Source organism: Athene cunicularia (genome assembly GCF_003259725.1).
Source record: "Athene cunicularia isolate RWA chromosome 1 unlocalized genomic scaffold, athCun1 chr1_part1, whole genome shotgun sequence".
Lineage (NCBI taxonomy): Eukaryota > Metazoa > Chordata > Aves > Strigiformes > Strigidae > Athene > Athene cunicularia.
In genome coordinates this window covers 32,363,372-32,375,689 of record NW_020799091.1, presented here as the reverse complement: position 1 = coordinate 32,375,689, position 12,318 = coordinate 32,363,372, and the positions used below count along the sequence as shown (strand labels likewise).

The window sequence follows — 12,318 nt, the reverse complement described above, 5'->3', positions numbered from 1 at the left end:
AAAGTCAACAGAGTGACCTTTGATGAGCTTTCGTTAAGGACAAAGAAATCATCAGTATCAATAAATCCCTGGTTTGCAGCTAGGCTGGAAACCAGCCTATGTCACTATGGGCTTTCAGTACATATACAGCAAGGAGGACAGAGTAAGATGGTTTATGTGCAAAATATAAACAAGCAAAAAAGAAAAAGGAGTTGGCACACAATTCAATCCGAAGAAGTGAAATGAACTCCCCCTTTCCTAAATCTCATATAAAATCAAGTTTACTCCAAAGAGAGCAGAAAGTACAAATGCAAACAACAAGTTCTTTACCATCACCAAAAAAATAAAAAACATCCATCCTTTTTTTTGGCAACTACCTCTTTTAGCCTGAATATTTAACATGAGGCAAGAAGGCAAGATTCCTTTCCAGACTATTAACAGTAATGGCTCTAGTACCATTTACAGACTCCCCCACACCTGAAAACCTTCCTCTTCCACTCTCCCATGTTCCCTCATACTTTTTAAGTCCCGTTTATTTAGCACATTTATATAATACAGCTGCTGTACACAAACCCAGCAGAGTGCTGCTGGGAAATCCTAAGAAAATTATGGTGTAGTTGAGGCTTTCTTCCTTCTGTATCTCCCCCTGCCAGCATGCTCAATGTGAAAAGGTAGCTCCAAATCAGTGTAGGTGTGTAGACATAAAGCACAGTAAATAATTGATTTATGCTGCAGCAACAAAAGATCAGACCACCAAAAGGCCAGTCCTAAACAGCAGGCTAAATGATACTGAGACGAGGAAGGCTCTCCCCAACTCCATTACTGAATTTCTTGAGCTCTGAATAAGGTATTTGAACATCTGCTAAGATAAAGAGCAAGCCTCCCTAATCTGACCAGGCAAGAGAAAGGCCATGCTGGGTTTTAGTTACCTCTCAGCAAAGCGTTTGCTCTTGCAAAGTAGAGCCAACTCAACAGGAGGAGTTAGCTGTAACCTGCTTTAAAACAAGGGAGCAAGGGCACTCCAGAGGGTGCAAAAGGGTCCAAATCCTTTCCCCAGCTCCCCCATTCCCCTGAGAAGAAAATAATCAAATCTTGTATTTCCATAGGTTGGATGTAAGATGAGGTTAGGGACGTGGGATATCGCAACGCTAGCTCTCCCTCCCCAAAATCGTGTCAGAGTTTGGACCCCTCCTTCCCCTCCCTGCCTGTGTCACACCCCCCACCCCACCCCGCTCCCCCATCAAAACTGCTTTGCTGATTCAAACACCATTTTGCAGCTTCCCAAATCGCACTTTCTGGCACATTATACACATAAAAGAGAAGGTGAGGGTAAATTTTCAGAAGTGGTTATGTGACCTAGCAGCCTTGGCTATCTGTAGGGCTTTGGAACTTTTCAGGGCCTCAGCTCACAGATAAGCAGCATTACTTCAACTACAGTTAGATAAAAGCCACACAATGTTGCTTCACTGCATAGCACCTACTACTCTACGTGCCTGCACAGATGCATGCATACACATATCAGTTGCAGATACATAAACACACTTTATCCCCATTTTTGTGCGTGTATGTGTGCACACACACACATAGATATACATCAAAATAAATGTATGAAATGTGTGTGTTTCCACTGACTTGACTTTTTACTTTTGGTGTACCTGTTTTGGCTACCAAAAAAGCAAAACCACCGCAACATCCCACATCCCTATACAAGGGGGTATGCAGAAATGCTTTTTCTCTGCTTCCAGTTCTGTCACCTCCACCCACTGCTGCTCATCACCACCTCAGTACCGATGGGAGAATATTTACCTTGATCTTTCCCTTACCCACTGAAGGCCAAACAAACAAGATTAACTTAACTCCCCCTAAATAGGAGTGTCCTCAAGGCAACACACAGGGTGCTTGAACAGTCTAAGCCTGCGAGAACTCAGCAGTCGGTCTGCCAGCCTGTGGAACAGAGCAGTACTAACATCTTGGTCTTACAAAGATACCATCTGTGAGTAGTTACTGTCAAAAAGGGGAGAAACATGTGTGCAAGTCAGGCCTTCACCACCTGAAAAACACTGGCCACAAGCACACCATCACACTGAGCTTGACTGCCAGCCTTTCTAAGTAGTTCTCTATGATGGGCTGTCTAAAGGTCTCTTATCCTAACAACCATCAAGTTTTGTTATAAAGAATATTTCCAAAAGCGTGGCTTTGTTTAGCCATATTTAGTAATATGGATTCAAGGACCAGCTTAAAACAGTAACGTTCACAGCAAAGACCTGTTTCTCTTCTTGCTACTGCATAATGCTACTGCATGCACATGCATGCTAATCTCCAGTAAATGCAGGGGCTGGGGAGTGTGTTTTGCTGGTCTGAAACTCTTGGGAAGCTTGGTCTGTCCTTTGATTGTGTCTTTGTAGTTAATTCATCACTATTGGTAAAGAGAAGGAAAAAATCAGGTGCTAGTATTCCTCAGTTGACAAAATGAGAACAAGGAGACATTCAATTAAGCCAAGAAGCAACTAGTTTTGAAAGGATGAAAGGGAAACAATTAAAAATGCATCAGCCTAGATGTACTTGCTCAAACTCCTTGCTGCAGACATGACAGAAGGCAAAAGCTTAGGAAAATTATAAAATATTTTAAAAACAGCTCTATGTAATTAGACCAAATCAGCCTCATTACATAAGGATTTCTTTTTAAACAAAGACCTGTCATAACATAAGACAAACCTCCAGTAATGCAGATCACAACCACACATCTCTACAGGCAGGATTTTGCTGTAATTTTTTTCTTTTTAACTGTTCAGTTCTGGACTCACGCATTCTCCATCAGAAAAATAGTATTATATTAAACACTCCAAAACCAGAACAGATGGAGTACAGATTTGATGTGACACTGCAAGTGTCTGCACAGTCTAGCTCGTCAAGTGGTAAATGATTCTAATTATGGTGAGAAAGGAAAACAAAAGATCTCTCATTACTTCCTCCCCTGCAACACAAAGTATATGCTATTTTATCCAGTAGTAAATTTGAAGAGCAGGACTGGTTTTATGTGTTGTCATAAGACAACCAAATTACCAGCATTAGTGAGTGACATTAGTATCAAAGATGTCTTCCTATTTTTTTGTATCACACAATCTCTAGCTAAAAAAGACACTGAGAAAACTGTAAATCGATAAAATCCTATGTCTGGTTCAGAAATTTCTGTAAGCCAAATAAATTATTCCAGTGACAGAGAATAAATGTTTTAAAAGGTACCCTCAAGCGGTTTCTGGTATTTAATAGCACCTTTTAAGAAGCATTAAAACGATGATCCTATAAGCAAGTATAACAAGAGAGCTGCAGATAAATCAAATCTCACTGATTTCAAAGGGAAAGGGTGTCAGAACAGAGAGAGATGAAGGGCTGAACTCCAAGACAGCTAAAACAGGATATGGGGAAACTTATAAAGAAGGTGGAGGGGGGAAGAACTGCTTGACCTGAGAGGTTTTGCTCTTTTGATTAACACATACACACAAGAGAATGAAGTGGTGGCAGTGGGAGGAAGAAAGATCAGGGGAAACTAAATATAATTGTTTTGGCTAGGTGCCAAACTTCACAAATTACCAGTTGCCAGTCTGTACCAAATATTGATATAAAACTGTCAACTGTTCCCTAAAAATTACTGTGCCCACAAATTTTTAACACAATCACTAATTTTAATCACCTGCAGGTAAAAGTTAAGTTTACCAAAGGAAAATCTGCTGGCCAAAGACTTAGTTTCTAACTGGAATATAAATGCACACAAAATATATACATTAAAGAGGGAAACCGAAAAGAAAAAAAAAAGCCAACGGGGATCAGGTTCAAGTTAAAAGTTTCTTATTCCAGGCAACCTTTTCCAGCCAAGCGTCGGTAATTCTAGATCAGGTAGTTAAACTCCCACGGGACTTTTTCAGTGTTCTGCAGAAGATGCTACAGGACCCAGCGCAGTAAAAATCCCTGTTACATCTTCTACAACACAGATTTTTAGCATTCTGTGGCTTTCCTTTTGCAATTAATTTATTTTTAGACTTTTCCAACTGGACTGTCAAACACAAAGAACAAAACATTATAGCCCTAGAAATACTGCGTGATTTTAATTTCTATGTTGGAGTATTTGAGCAGTTTCAGAAATCTGAATTTAATTGATGTGCATCAACTAGAAAGAGGCACAAACTAATCCACACAGAATTTGCTGAAGCCTCCCCTTTCCCAAATACACACAGACACAAGCTTTAAGCCTCAGTTTGGTGCTTTACTCTTGTCGACGATGCGTACGTTCAAGGCTGCATTCAGCAACTCTGCCAGGTTGAGAAACATGAAGGGTCTTACCTTTGCAGTGTCTTTAAAGAATCCGTATGAAGATAGAGCAGATTAGGCAATGTTTCTGTTGTTTGCCTCTCATTTGCTGTCAGCTGTCAGCAATATGAACAGTCAAAAGCCTCTGGAGCAGGCTGGTATTAGTCAGCTAGACTTGAATTTCCAGTTCTTTTACATTGCTGTCTATTTTCCTTCATTAAGTTAGCCTGTCCTACCCTGGTATCAGATTACACGGAGCCAACATTTATAGCACCTTGCAAAACAGTCGAACATATCACATACCTAAGTCTGCCTATACCTGTTGCCCTCAATGTTTAACCCTTGCTACCAGCAGGAAAAACTTTTATTCCAGAATGCATCACATAAAAAACCATTTGCAGCAGAGGAGTCGTTTCTCCTTCTTACCTGACAGCTACGGGAGGCCATGAGATTTCATTTTACAAACTGGAGGACACAGACAGGCTACACCAAGAGCAGCGGCTCTGAGATACCCGCAAGAACAAACCCAGAGACCCAGCAGCAGAGAGACTTCTACCTCCAACGAGAACCATAGCCTGGAAGCACTTGCTGCTTATTTTGGTAGGGTTGGAAACCCTGAATGGCTCGTCCTGAGTTCAGGATCATCTAATTACATTAATTCCTGGCCTCCCTTCAGACCCTGATGCTAGAGCGGGAGGTGGGCAGGGGCGTTTTCAGCATCTAACTGGCACAGGGCGAGCAGATGGCATTTCCAGACAGTGGCTCTCCTAGTGCAGCCGGCTTCCCTCTGCCCAGTCAGGACACAGTACTGCCCTGGGCTTGGCTCTTCCACCTTCTCCCTGGGGGCTTTTAGCTCATCTTCCCTCTCTGAAGGGTGTGCTGCTAATCCTATTTCCACAGTCGAGGGTCTGCAGTCTAGTCAGCAGTGAGTTAATCCGTACAAGGCTGATAAAAAAAGTAGCAGCAATTTCTCTCTTTATGCAAGATGTATGGCCATCCCTGTGAACATCAGCTGTGATGGAGATGCTTCAGAGGCCTAAACAAGGTATTTTGTGTGTTCTTGTATGGCAGGTACCTTAGCTTTCCTATATGCACATATCATACACCTTGGAATTAAACAGAGTTTTAACAAATAAATATGTATATTGTTAAAACTCACCCAGGATTGTTGAGACAGCTCCCTCCTTGGGACAAATGGTCCATTTTTGCTAAAGCTGTGAATATAAGGTAATACTCACACCATTACACTCATACAAGCAAGCTAACTCAGCAGAGATGAAACACACAAGAAGAGTTTTATTTGCATGCTGCTTTAACCTAAATCTTTACCCAAGGAACTTATTACCCTTCAGACAAGAATCACAGACTCCAGTAAAAAAAAAGCAAAACAAAAAATAAATGCCTAAGAGGGCTTCTGCTGAGAAGCAGTACAGCCCCTATCACAAAGCACTGCAACTAACACTTGCCTATAAGCTGCTTTGTTAACACAGCATTAAACAAGAGTTTTGGTCTCTGAGAGATTCTAGGTCCAGATTTAAAAGAACACTTAAATATGTTAGCACGGTGACTAATGACACATGGGTAAAATATAGACAGAAACATCAGATCTTTAATCTTTCTTATTTGTAAAGCTCATCGATTAAAACACATTTTTGCAAACCATGTCTGAAGACTTCTAATCTTATTTGTCACAAAGATCCTCGTTTAACTTTAGCTACAAATATAAGAAATGAAGTACTCAGTCACGCATTTCCAATGGCTATACCACAGGAATTCATCAGTGAGGTTTTTCACACCAGGCAAGATGTGACCTGTTTTCTCCAGTCTGGACACAGCACAGTGCCCATACAGTGCCCCAACACACACCTTCCTTATATATTGCCAAGGGTCCATTTTGTCACTTGTGCAGCCACAAGCATCAAGATTACTTCTTATAAATTATTTCTGAAATAGTTTGATGAGTGAACTAAGACAAATAGTGCCTTTTTGTTTTTAAGGGCTTGGAGAGTCCAATACTATTACTAACACAGCCCAGGAGTTATTTATGAGGTTGTAACAGAAGAGACACATCTCCGTCAGCAAATCTCTCAGAAAAATTAAGACAACTGTCCTAACTTCATCAAAATTACAAAGCTGATGTTTGCACTGAGCTTTCATACAAATGCCAAAAAAGCCCCAAAAGCAACAAAAAAGTCCAACCCAAGAGTGAGTGACAACACCTCCTAATATTTCACAAGCAGAACTATTCGATTCAAAAAAATGTGTAGAACCAGGTAGTAAGAGAAGAGGTGCAAAGTACCAAACCATATCTACAGCCAGGCAGATTGGTAAGGAACAGCTGCAGACAGGGAAGTCATAGATGTCAGTCAGACTTCATGAACACCCTCCCAGTAACCTCCACGACTGACAAGTCTGATTTTTTTTTTTTCAGTGTCTCTTTTCTAATGTAACTCTGATTTTTTTTTTTAGCGTGAGTGCATGCGACTTTGGTTTTGGCTTAATCAGGTTCTTTATTGTAGCTCAGTAAAGGAGAAGCTCACGTAAGAAGAATTCATGTAGGCCACAATATACACTTGTTCTCTTAAATGGGACACTAGAATAAACTCCACACCTTCAAGACAGTTTCCCAAATCAAGGCATGGAATTTGTTACTCTTTTCTGAGGTGAACTCTTTCACCTGATTTCTAGTGTATTGTATTTTACAGATCACTGCAGCTGCAACTCATGTGTGATCTATAGGCCTAACAAAAAAAATATTTAAATTTACTGAAAATTACGGAATGAGGGAGCTAAGCTTTTAAACTCACAGGCAGAAGGGTTAAGGCTCATTTGGGGTAGAAGGCTGTAAATGTACATTTTCCCTCAGCACAACAAGTCACAGCTCTGAGCTGGTAGGTGCTTTCTGCATGGGTAATTCATATCGGAGTTCCTGGTCACAGCTCACCACAGTGAAGGCAAGAAGCAACAAAATACTCCAGATATGCTCAAGTAAACACTATTACTAAGCTCTCCTGCAGCATGCAGGAAAGGTAGCAAAGTCACACGCCACCCAGTTTGCTCTGAACACAAGGAATACTCTCAAAACATTAGTTTAAAACTGAACTTGAGATTGGAAACAACTTTAAGAAAGCACCAATGCACACATGCACTGCCAAGGAGGGAGGGACGTGGCCTTGGTTAGAAAAGGTGAGTATTACATAGCCAGAGGGACTTCAAAAAACAAAACAAAGGGAAAAAACCCCAAACTAAACACTGAACCCTAGGCTCTTGCTGTAACTTGCTTGGTACACAAACCACCTTGTTACTTGACAGCCAACTACTTATGGGCGTGGAGCTCACAGTACAAAGAGCTCTATGTGCAGGTTATCCCAATAATCTCATCTAACGTAGACACACTGAATATAACTCCACTGTACCTGGTAAAAGGAACAGAATTGTCTCATCTCTAAACCTACCTGAGACAACTCCTTCATCCCTGCAGAGAGACCACAGGTTTGGGTTTTTTCACCCCTATCTTTGTCATCATCTTCCCTTCTTTTCCCTACAAGTATCTTCAGCATTAACTCGATATATTTTAAGGATATTGTTTTGAGAGTCAAACAATTCTGTTTCTCTTACTTCTCTCTTGGAAACATTTGTCTCATTTCAGCCAGCTCTTCAAAAGGTAATAATTTACATCCAGTTTGCAGGTGTTTTACCAAGTCAGACATTCACTGAACAGTGGTACTCTTTTCAGAGAATCACAGAATGGTTGGGGTTGAAGAAGGGACCTTTAAAGGTCATTTAGTCCAACCCCCCGCCATGGGCATGGACATCTTTCACTAGATCAGGCTGCTTAAAGCTCTGTCCAACCTGGCCTTTAACACTTCCAATGATGGAGCATCTATCACCTCTCTGGGCAACTTATTCCAGTGTCATAAAACATTTCTTCCTTATGTCCAATCTAAATCTACCCTCTTTACGTTTAAAACTGTTGTCCCTTGTCCTACAGGCCCTGGTAAAAAGTCGTTGTGAGTTTTCCAAGACAACCATCAAATCATAGAATAATATGGATTGGAAAGGCCCTTTAAAGGTCATCTAGTCCAACTCCCCTGCAGTGAGCAGGGACATCTTCAACTACATCAGGTTGCTCAGAAAACTGCCCAAGCTGACCTTGAATGTTTCTAGAGGTGGGGCATGTACCACCTCTCTGGGCAACCTGTTACAGTATTTCACCACCCTCATCATAAAAACTTCCTTACATCTAGTCTAAATCTACCCTCTTCTATTTTAAAACCATTACCCCTTGTTCTACTGCAACAGGCCCTGCTAAGAAGTTTGTCCCCATCTTTCTCATAAACCCCTTTTAAGTACTGAAAGGCTGCAATAAGGTCTCCCTGGAGCCTTCTCTTCTCCAGCCTGAACAACCCCAACTGTCTTGGCCTTTCTTCATAAGAGAGGTGTTCCATCTCTTTGATTATTTGGTAGACCTCCTCTGGACCCCCTCCAACAAGTCCATCTTTCCTGTGCTGAGGGCCCCAGAGCTGGACACAGCACTCCAGGTGTGGTCTCACGAGAGCAGAGGGACAGAATCACCTCCCTCAACCATTCTCTTGACACAGCCCAAGATACAGTTGGCTTTCTGGGCTGGCAAGGACACACTGTCGGCTCATGTCCAGCTTTTTATCCAGCAGTACCCCCAAGTCCAAGGACATGGAATATGGTGGTGCCTTTGCCTTTTAAGCCCCCATAGCAATAGTGGTCATCTCCTGAGCCAACAAGCTGCCTTTTTTAAAACAATGCCCTTCACCTACTTGTTTGATATCACCCTTCCCCAAAAGCTGCTGCTGGGTTAAATCAATGAGGTGCTGAAGGCTGACTAATTGGAGAAAGAGCTTTAACAGTATGAAGAGTACATGCATTTCTGCTGCACTGAACATCTATCCAGGACTTAACATGTGACAGACCTGAATCACTTAAATGCCTGCAGAAGAAAACCTTAGGTAAATAACCAAACAGAGAATACTGCATCTAAAATCATGCCTTTAAAACCTCTGCAAGGCTAGAGAGACTGCTTACACAGTTATAGTGAAGAAGAATATTCACTCAAGGCATAATTAAAAGTTAGGCAATGCTTTTTAAGCTGCCAATTTTAATGCTCTCTAAAATGCAATGTATTCACTTAGATTATTCTGAAAATGTGTGTGCTTCATGATGCTTAGTGCAATTACAATAATAAATACATCAACTTGCAGTTATATAGGATAAGACAGAAACTAATATTCCCATGCCATGTGTACATTTTTCTTCTTACAGATCAGTGTATCTTAAATTTTATGTTCTAAAGTATTTGCATGGGGTGGGATTAAGAAGGGAGACTATTTGTCTGGGGAATTTCAAACTAGTGAATTTAGCTATTAAGAGAATATAAATTATCTCCTGATTTGTTGCTAGATTAACAATTCCCACCATCAGGTTTCAAACAGTGACGAAACACGAGTTAAAACCAACAAGATTAATAGAAAAAAGGAAAAAGATTTCTCTTGAGAGTGATGTGGAAAAGGAGCGAGGTCTGCAAAGGTCCCTCCAGGGAAGGCAGAGTCTGGACAGGCCAGTACTTCTCATTTCGTAATGTCTGGGGAAATGTTCTCACTAACTCACTCACTCACTCACTCACATATGAGCACACACCTGCTCCCAGGAGACATGGGAATTCACTGCTAATGAACTACATTCAGGATTTATGAGTGTTACATGAGAAGACCTACAGAATCAGGGTATTCCAGAAAGTTTCAGAGCCCCCACCAAGCAGGTGTAGAGAAATTCAAGCCTCACCTCTTCCTCATTTCATCATTCAAGTTCCTCTGTCTTTTGCAGAACTAAATCAGGCATCATTGGTGGCTGCTGCGCATGTCCTGGGCCAGCCAGCCGTAGCCCCCACCCGGCCCTGTGAACCAGCCTGACTCCCCAGCTGCAGGGGGAAGCAAGGCAACAGGGCTGGGTGGGAACCAAATTGCCTGGGGAAAACACAAAATTGCCCAGTTACATTGGGCTGAGTTGTGTGCCCAATTTAGTCTCATCCTGCAACAGAAAGCAGTGCAACCTTGCCTCAGAGACTTGTTCACAAACCTGAAGACTCCTTTCTACCTCCCCTCAGCTCCACAGAACAAATAATACAGATATTACAGCACCCAGTCTCAAAGATTTTGACATGCAGTTTGCTGGCTCAGGAGATGACCACTCTTGCTACACAGGCTTCAGAGGCAAAGGCACCACCATATCCCATGTCCTTATTCACACAGGCAAATATGCACATGCAAACATGTGCCCATGCACAAACACGTGCTTGCCCTCCATCTCAGGCGCTGTCTGAATGGGGCCATTGCACCCCTGCCTCCCGAAAGAGAAACCCCGACAGCGTCACAGACAGGAGAAGGGTCAGGCAGGCACACATCTTCCACCTAGACCCACACAGCTTCTACTATCAGGAAACAATTTTCTCCCATCACAGCTTTTCCTCCTTTCACCCACAGAAGTAGGATTTTTCCTGAAAATCAAATCCTCTAAATTCAGATTAATTCTAAGAACCTCAAACACCTTCATAAGAAAGGACTTCGGTTGCTCTAAGTTTTCCCTATAATCAGTGGGAGAAAAGGTGAGTTGCATCTCCTGGAGATGAAAGGCTCTTCCTTGAGTTACTTATCTGACTCACCTAAATTATCAGGAGTTGATCCAGGCCTCAATTCATAGAATCTTTGAATGGTTTGGGTTGGAAGGGACCTTTAAAGATCATCCAGTCCAACTTTCCCTCCCATGAGCAGGGACATCTCACACTAGATCAAGCTGCTGAAAGTCCTGTCCAACCTGACCCTGAACACTTCCAGTGATGGGGCATCCACAACTCTGGGCAACCTGTACTAGTGTCCCACCACCTTTATCGTAAAAAATGTCTTCCTAATGTCCAATCTAAATCTACCCTCTTTCAGTTTAAAACCATGGCCCCTTTTCCTGTTACAACAGGCATTGATAAAACATTTTTCTCTACTTTCTTATAAGCTCAATCTATATATTGAAAAGCTGCAATAAGGTCTCCCCAGAGCCTTTCCTTCTTCAGGCTGAACAACCCCAACTCATTGAGCCTTTCCTCACAGGAGAGGTGTTCCAGCCCTCTGACCATTTTCATTTAGGTCTCTGGGAAAACAAGTATACAGTGTGGCTGAAGCCAGCCCTCCGGCCTTTTTCGCAGCACAACAGCCTCATCATGCAAGAAGCTCCTTAACAGGTACCAGTTTTGTTATGAAAACTTGCAAACTATCATAGTAACCAGAGATAAAAAGTATTCTATCACTTCTACCCTACCCTTTCCTTCTCCCACCATGACACTCAACCTGTACAGTCATAAGAACGAAAAAAAAACCCAACCAAACAAACAAAAAACCACCACAAAACCAAAAAAACAAGGGAAAGTCTAAGATCAACTAGCACCATAAACAAAGTAATGCAGGGAGAGGTTGCTTTAAATATTTACTAATCCATCTCTTCATTTTTCCTCCAGCCTCCTTTATTTTCCTTCTTTTCTGTTGTCTAACATTTCACCTACTTCCGTGAAGTCCCAGTGGTTTGTTGTGATCACAGACACAATAAATATCAGAATTGTGGGTGAGTGGGAAAAACAAACCTATACTATGCCTTTTTTCAAGATGCCACAGACTTCAAGCAGAGTTTGTGGAGATTTTACTGTGTTCTCTGCAGAAGGTTGTGCCCCATTTGTGCCTTTCCTCTCTCAAACAAGATGGTGCTGATAAAAACTGTCCTCAAAAGTGAAAGGAAAAAAGGTCAGCAGAAGCATCCTGTGCTGTGAAAGGCTTCCAGTGCAACTAAGTTAGAAATGTGAGAGCTGATGCCTTTCACAGAGACAAAATCCAGAGTTTTGCCCTTGTGGTGCCAGCTCCTGGCCCTGCAGAAACCCAGGGGGACCAGGATCAGGCTCCCTTGGGGTCAAGGCACCACTCATTCCCACGAGCAGTACCTACCTCTATGAGAGTGGCTATTCTG

At 42.0% G+C, this 12,318-nt stretch overlaps 1 protein-coding gene across 1 annotated transcript in view; it reads right to left on the bottom strand.

Moving 5' to 3' along the window:
* The window catches only part of ELF1 (E74 like ETS transcription factor 1), a 52,654-nt gene extending 48,251 nt beyond the window's left edge, over window positions 1-4,403 (bottom strand). The window contains exon 1 of the mRNA XM_026854317.1: window positions 4,318-4,403. The gene's annotated coding sequence lies outside the window, so the exon portion shown is untranslated. The remainder of the gene's footprint in view (window positions 1-4,317) is intronic.
* Window positions 4,404-12,318: the final 7,915 nt, after the last annotated feature.